Here is a 6,890-nt window from a genome sequence, read left to right as displayed (position 1 = left end):
GCCCTGGGATACCTCGATACGTGTGCTTTAAATAGAAAGGCAACTGCATACGAGATGGATTACCGTGTAGCCGTAGAAATGTTGCGGTAGTTTACACTTTCTGTAACCATGAGCTTTGTACCTTCGGTTTTGGTGAGCGACACTGTGACAGCATGGGAGCCTGAAAGCCGAAGTGGAAATCCCACGTTTGTGGTGGTCATTTTATCAAGAGCGAAAGTTATTCACCAACTCAACAGCCCAAGCTACAACCATCCCTCCTCCCCTTCCCGTTTTACCACCTGCGTAGAATAAAGGCTGGCACCGATAGTTAAAAAATGGGGCAGTGTTAACGTCAGCCGGTGTTTTTTAATGCTTAAGTATTCTTTACAGAGTACCTAAAAAATTGTGTAATGCCTGGTGAAGACACCAAAAACGCGCGATTAGTTGCCTCAAATATGGGTGCATGAGCCTGAGTCCTCCACCACAGACACATTTCCGACACGCTGGAAAAAGTTTAGATTTGAAGAGGGGGCATGGAAGTTCAAAATTAAACAGCAAAATCATCTAGCCCTCCGTCTAATGATTATGATGGTTGAAAACAAAGCTTTCTTAGCGCGAAATCGAATGGGAAATGGTCAAAGTCAAAGACGCTGCAATCAAAAGACCAAACAGCGTGCTCGTCAAATTCGACGCTTAACTAGTCAAAGTTTAAATTCAGAAGGCAACCAAGGAAACCCATACGATAGAGCTTTTCGATAAACCATCATCGTCGTTAGACGGAGGTGTGCATGATTTTTCAAGCGTAGATGGCAGCTTGTAAACCGACCGCAGCATTCAGTTGTGAAGCTGAGTACAGGTTTCGGGCACCCTCCTGTCTTGCGTCCTTCAGCCACGCAGGAATTGGTTTTTGAAAAACCATTTACCAACTAGCCAGCAACCATTGCAATTCTTGTAAAGCAATGCTTCTCCACGACAAGCAATAACATTCTACTATCATGCGGTATTTATTCTATCAACAATTCCCGATGACTGTAGTAACAGTATTTCTGTGAAATTAAACACGTTTCAGCCGTAGGTAATGAAGATACGGAAGCGTCGTTCGTCACAATTTCTGTTTTGAGGTAAATCTTCGAAGACACCCTCCAACTTTGTCTTTCGCTTGTGCACGACGTCGGCGCCGTTTCGTCATCAACCGCCAAAGGCCAGCGCCGCAGCATTCCTAGATCGGTTGCACACACCGGCTTTGTGGGAGTGTTTAGTGGCAATATACTCCTCGATTCGAGAAACTGCATGCAGGCATGAAAAAATTCCATGAAGCAACGAACTTTCACTTCCAGCTTGACCTCCAGCTTGGCGCATTGAGCGTCGTCTGCTATTTGTAAATACTGAGTATGGGCGCAAATAACACACATGGCATGCCTCGTAAACGTCACATCCACACTCAAGATTTACCGATCTGAAAAATGCACGTGGGGTTACGTTCGCTTTGCGAGCTGCACCGCAGAAAAACGACAGAAAGCCATGCACAACTACGCTGCACTGACCGCCACCGGCATTCCACTGACGAGCGGTTAGCCACGGGCGGCGCTGTTCGCTGAAACGACGGTGGTGCCATACAACGGCCGCCCGGTCCCTATACCGCCGAACAAAGCTGCATAATCGCAGGGGTGAAATTGATTGTCGCAACATCGCCGTCGGAAGGGGACACTCGGTGCGCGCAATCTGAGCCCACTCCAACAAAACCCTCCCGGGCTCGACAGAAACGTGAAAAAGCAAGAATGAAGGGCTGACGCGAGGAAGAGGGGCATACCTTGCTTTGTGTCTCAATCGCAAAGGCCCTCTGTCCGCGCACGACATTCATCCAGCTAAACTGCATGTTTCATCCATTACGTAGCCCCATCGCATTCTTCAGTTACCTTGCACGAGTCTTGAATGTGTGCCCACTGCCGCTTGATCTCCCCCTTTCTAGGAGATGGAGCAGCCGTGGTCAGCCACCGCCGCTTGCACGTTGTTCTGCTTAACATACAAAAATTGACTGTTCCCTTTCAGGCCTGCATCCTACCAGTCTTCAACCATCAATGGCCGGCGTTAATCTCCTCTGCTGAGACCGACTCAGCCGGCCAATTATTCTCTGTGTTGCCACATATCTCGTACAAAGGGACACAACGCATGCTTTTGGCACCCCGTGCGCTGAGCTTACCCGAAGACGTCTTGGGTTTCGGGGCTGCCCCCTCCGCGATCATCCCTCAGCGGTTAACACCCCTCAGGCGCATCGTTGTGTCCCGGCCGGACTCGACTCCCTTTCTGCAGCGCGGAAAAAGAGCCGAGTCCGGCCGTGGTTTTGTGTAAACACCCTTGGGTAGGGCAGATATTGAGTCGTGAATGCTTCCATTAGTGGCACTTTGGAAGGAGAAGGATATGCAGCTTTGTTCACAGGCGACGTACCAGGCATACAGGCAGCACGGCGACGGCCGGAAATATTTCGGGGGGGGGGGGGGGGCTGAAGCCCGGTCAGACCCCCCCCCACCCCCCCCCTGGCTACGCCACTGATTTGTGTCCATTGTTATGTTTTTCTTTAATACACTTCGAGCAAAACCTATTATAAAGCCGATTGATTTTACTAGTTGTGGCTTATTTCCTATTAAGTTGTGGTTCTTTGGGCAGGGGAGAGATTGCTCTAGATTCACTCAGAAAACATTTTAGAAAACATTAGAAACAGCACTTTCTAGCCGTGTTACGTAATATCCAGTGATTTACTGTGAAATGATATCTCATTATTTCTAGTCGTGAGACTGTAATTTTCGGAGCCGTTTAACGGGGGAGGGGGAGGGCTCCATGTGCGAAGGCGTTCCTTGCGAAGGCATGCTTTATCGGCGATCAGGCGAGAATTAAATTACGTAATCGTGTTCGCTAACAGTGCTCAAGGCTGCAGGGGTAACTCGCTTGTTTGAAGCATACATGTACGAAAAAAAAGAACCTTTTTTGTAGTTATGTGACCACACAGCAGTAGTTATTCGGTACGCACCTGCAGCATGATATTTCTGACTATAGTGAATCAAAACTTTTAAGCTCTAGTTTACAAAAAAAAAATCTCACTGGTGTTTTTGACAAATTTTCTCCCTACATCCCGGACTACTATAAAACTGGACGTGTAGCAACTCGTATTTCATGTTTGGTTATGAAGCGTTCCTTGATTCGTGCATCACGATCGATCAGTTTCGTTCAAAGTCATGCCTTATGAAATAATGTTAAATCTTGCTCGCGAGTCCTCCTCATTCTGTTAGTCGAGACGAGCAGGTAAGCCTGTCTTCACATTGGAATGTAAAAGGCGAACCCCGCGGCGCTGTCCCCAAGGGCGGGTGGATAAGCGTCCCGTCGCATTGTGCGACGTTTCTTTGTGTAGCATCCCCCCACGGCTTTTTGTTCAGTCAGACAGGTTTCAGCCGCCGACAGCGGCTGCGGAAAGTTGCTTGGAGATCCCCTGCCTTCTCGCCTCATATGAGAGGGAAAGAAAAAAGAGCAAGGGCCCAAGGGGTCTTTTCTCGCCACTGCCAAGAGGACCCCGTACGTACCCAGCTCCAGTCGTTGCACCGGATCGTTTACCTGGCACACTGCAGTTGTAGACGTTGTTCAGTCGTAGCCTGTTCGACGGAGTTATATCTTTCTCACTTGTCTGTCCAACCGAGACCCGTTTAATCGCGGGATATTCAAAAAGAAGCGCCAGAGGTGGCGTTTGGGCAATGTGAGCGACATACAAGGAAAACAAGAATTGCGGAAGGTGTGCAGGAGCAGCTCGTGAGTATTTTCTTGCTTATAGGCCCGTGCAGCGACGAAGCAACGCGATTTCTTTCGCGGCGACAAATTGGCCGAGACCAAACGACAAAACTGTCGCCGGGCGGCAAAAGCTTCCGAAATCGCGTCGCTTCGTCGCAAGTGTGAAGGGGCCTGATACGTTTGGTGAAATATACTAGACAGTATTGATGGAAGAATCGATGTTACGGGTTCGTTGCATGGAAACGATTTTTGCGCGCACACTTCAATGATTTTCACTTCAGTCTGGCAAGTGAGGTAGCGGCATGGGCGCGCGAAACAAAATAATGTGCTTCTCACGTTAGTTGGCTGTGCTAAATTCTGAAAAAAAAAAAAAAAAGAAAGCATTACTTTTGCCCCTAATTGCCTGGCGATGCGATAATCATGTTGAGAACGCCAGGGTTCTTTAACGTGAAAAAAAAAAAAGGGGGGGGGGGGGTGGAGAGGTGCAAGCTACTTCGGAATATAGTCGACACTGCAAATGAACAGGCCAGAATGCACCCCTTGGTAGCCTATTTTGCTGCTGGTTAACGTAGACGGTATGACGGTGTACATATATCGCAAAAAGTTCGTCAAACTTCTGGGCTATTGTTAAAAGCTGCAAACCTGAGCCGTTTGTCGTAGCTCTCTTCGCTGGCGATAAGCAACCAAACAACCTGCGTGATTATGCAGCCAACTTTGTTAGAAAGGGGCACTTTGAGCGCTGAAGGTGTCACAGAGGGTGGGAAAAAGTGCGCTGTTCGAGCACATGCGTTCGTTTGCGACTTACATTTTTGAAATGGATCAAGCAGCATAGCGCGTTCTTGAGTTGTGAAAAATGCACCCCAAAAGGCTGGTAAATAGCAGCTGGTAAAGAGTCCAATTCACTTTCATTGCAGGCTATGGTCTTCAAGATACCCTCAAACCGGGAAAGCCGTGGAGTTCATCGACGATGAGTGCCAATTCCGAAACCATAGAAATCGGTAAGTAAATATTGCACAATTGTGTAAATTGCTAGCGGGTTAGCCAATCAAAATGGAAACGCGAATTAAATCGATAACGCACAGCACAACAGGAGCTGGAATGACCAGGGCAGGTGCCACTTTCAACTAAGCCGATAAAGATCCGAAGGGGGTAATTGGGGGTAGGAGGTGTGGGAGGTACTAGGTCATGCTAGCGATCACCCACTCCCTTTAAAGGGAGCCGTTCCGCCCAAAAGAGGTCACTCTGGATGCAGAATCTTGTCTACTGCACGTACTTTATCAGAAGTTTCGAACCAACACGCTTTCATTGCGGCCGCATTGAGCATGCACAGCCGTTGTTCGCCGAAATGAAACCGACATGCTTTGGGCTAAAAGGCTAGTTCTAGTAGTACTGTCCATCGGTGGTGCGGTTTCAAACAGCTTGAATGAAAGGCTTTTACTTGCGTGGTCCCAGGCGCACTTCCCTACTTTTGGAAAATCCTGTAAATGCTCAGCAGTGATGAATAACAGGGTGCCACTTTCAACTAAGCCGATAAAGATCCGAAGGGGGTAATTGGGGGTAGGAGGTGTGGGAGGTACTAGGTCATGCTAGCGATCACCCACTCCCTTTAAAGGGAGCCGTTCCGCCCAAAAGAGGTCACTCTGGATGCAGAATCTTGTCTACTGCACGTACTTTATCAGAAGTTTCGAACCAACACGCTTTCATTGCGGCCGCATTGAGCATGCACAGCCGTTGTTCGCCGAAATGAAACCGACATGCTTTGGGCTAAAAGGCTAGTTCTAGTAGTACTGTCCATCGGTGGTGCGGTTTCAAACAGCTTGAATGAAAGGCTTTTACTTGCGTGGTCCCAGGCGCACTTCCCTACTTTTGGAAAATCCTGTAAATGCTCAGCAGTGATGAATAACAGGGTGCGTTTCATATGGCGAAGTAACTACGCCGAGCGTGAAAAAACAAAAACCGTGGTTAAAGTGAACGCTAACAAATTTAGTGGCTGCAATGATGCGCATGGCTTTGACTGAAAAACTGAACCTTCCTGCATTCGTGCAAAAAAAAAAAAAAAAAGAATGTCCCGGTTGTTGTAAAATGCTCAAATTCTTCCACCTTTCTTCCCCTAGCCTGCTCCAAGCATGTATTAAAACATGCAAAACAACTTTTTTCAGTGCTGAGAAAGACTAGGATCGAAGTTGTTCGTTTATGAGTTCCCACTTTGGTTCCCTTTATTACGTAAGTAAACTTGGACCATTATACACATTCGTGTTTAATGGGTGTGTTCTTTTGTGTGACCCATCTGTAATACCTTTTAGCACTTTGTGTTCTTTTTTAGGTGAAAGATCTGCCGGACTGGGTGAGGAAACGTCGCTTCTACAACCAAGCGAATTTTCAGATTTGTTGTTTCGATTGAGGCAGCTGTCATCTATACACAGTTGGACAAGAAGAAAAGAAGAAAAAGGTCCGAGGGGCTTAGAGTCCGTTCCCTAGTAGTATTTGGTGAGTGTATAAAATTTCTGAGAGCGTATTTTGATTTCTTTTAGTACAATTTATGAACTGCTATGCAGCCCATAACTAGTCGCGCCCTATGCTTCCAGCTGCTGCGGGTGTGACCCAGGCCACAGCCGAAAGCGGGCCACATATTTGGTGACTGGCTCCGCTTTGCAAATATTGTGCTTACAGGAACCCACAAGGTAAGCAATAAACTGATATTCTCAAAATTTAATAGTGCATTTATATTTAAATGATTTTCATCCTAATTTCTGCCTAATAAAAATACATGAACCATGCAGAAGAAATAAGACTCCGCATGCGAGCAACAGTGAACTCGGGAGATTCAAGTTGGGAGTCAGGTGACCCAAAATTTTGTACGCTTGCTTTCTTCTGGTCATATGATTAGCACGAGTTGCTGCGTAGCTGCTTGTTCGTTTACTCTCCATTTAGTGTGTGCGTGTGTGCGCTCTCGTTAACTAAACAAATCCTTAGGCGGCAACTACTTTTTCGCGCAAAAACAGCCTACTGCTGCAGCGTACTGCAGTAGTAATTGTTTGCTTTTTCCACACAGATGCAGACAGCCCCTGGATGGAGTCTCTTCCTAAGCCTGCAGAGCAGCAGCAATGGAGTGCAAATAAAAAAATATATATCTAACC

At 47.2% G+C, this 6,890-nt stretch overlaps 1 long non-coding RNA gene across 2 annotated transcripts; it reads left to right on the top strand.

Annotated features, from left to right (window-relative positions):
- Positions 1–2,562: 2,562 nt before the first annotated feature.
- On the top strand, positions 2,563–6,890 carry LOC144180001 (uncharacterized). 2 transcript variants are annotated; one of them, XR_013324340.1, is made up of 3 exons: positions 2,563–4,751; positions 5,913–5,976; positions 6,077–6,890. It is a non-coding gene; the product is annotated as an uncharacterized LOC144180001 (long non-coding RNA). The 2 variants fall into 2 exon arrangements; XR_013324339.1 differs by having other exon boundaries at positions 5,868–5,976.

Source organism: Haemaphysalis longicornis, unplaced genomic scaffold, assembly GCF_048455015.1.
Source record: "Haemaphysalis longicornis isolate Haplotype H1 unplaced genomic scaffold, Haemaphysalis longicornis Haplotype H1 scaffold_1, whole genome shotgun sequence".
NCBI classification, from domain to species: domain Eukaryota; kingdom Metazoa; phylum Arthropoda; class Arachnida; order Ixodida; family Ixodidae; genus Haemaphysalis; species Haemaphysalis longicornis.
This window is presented reverse-complemented; position numbering and strand designations above follow the sequence as displayed.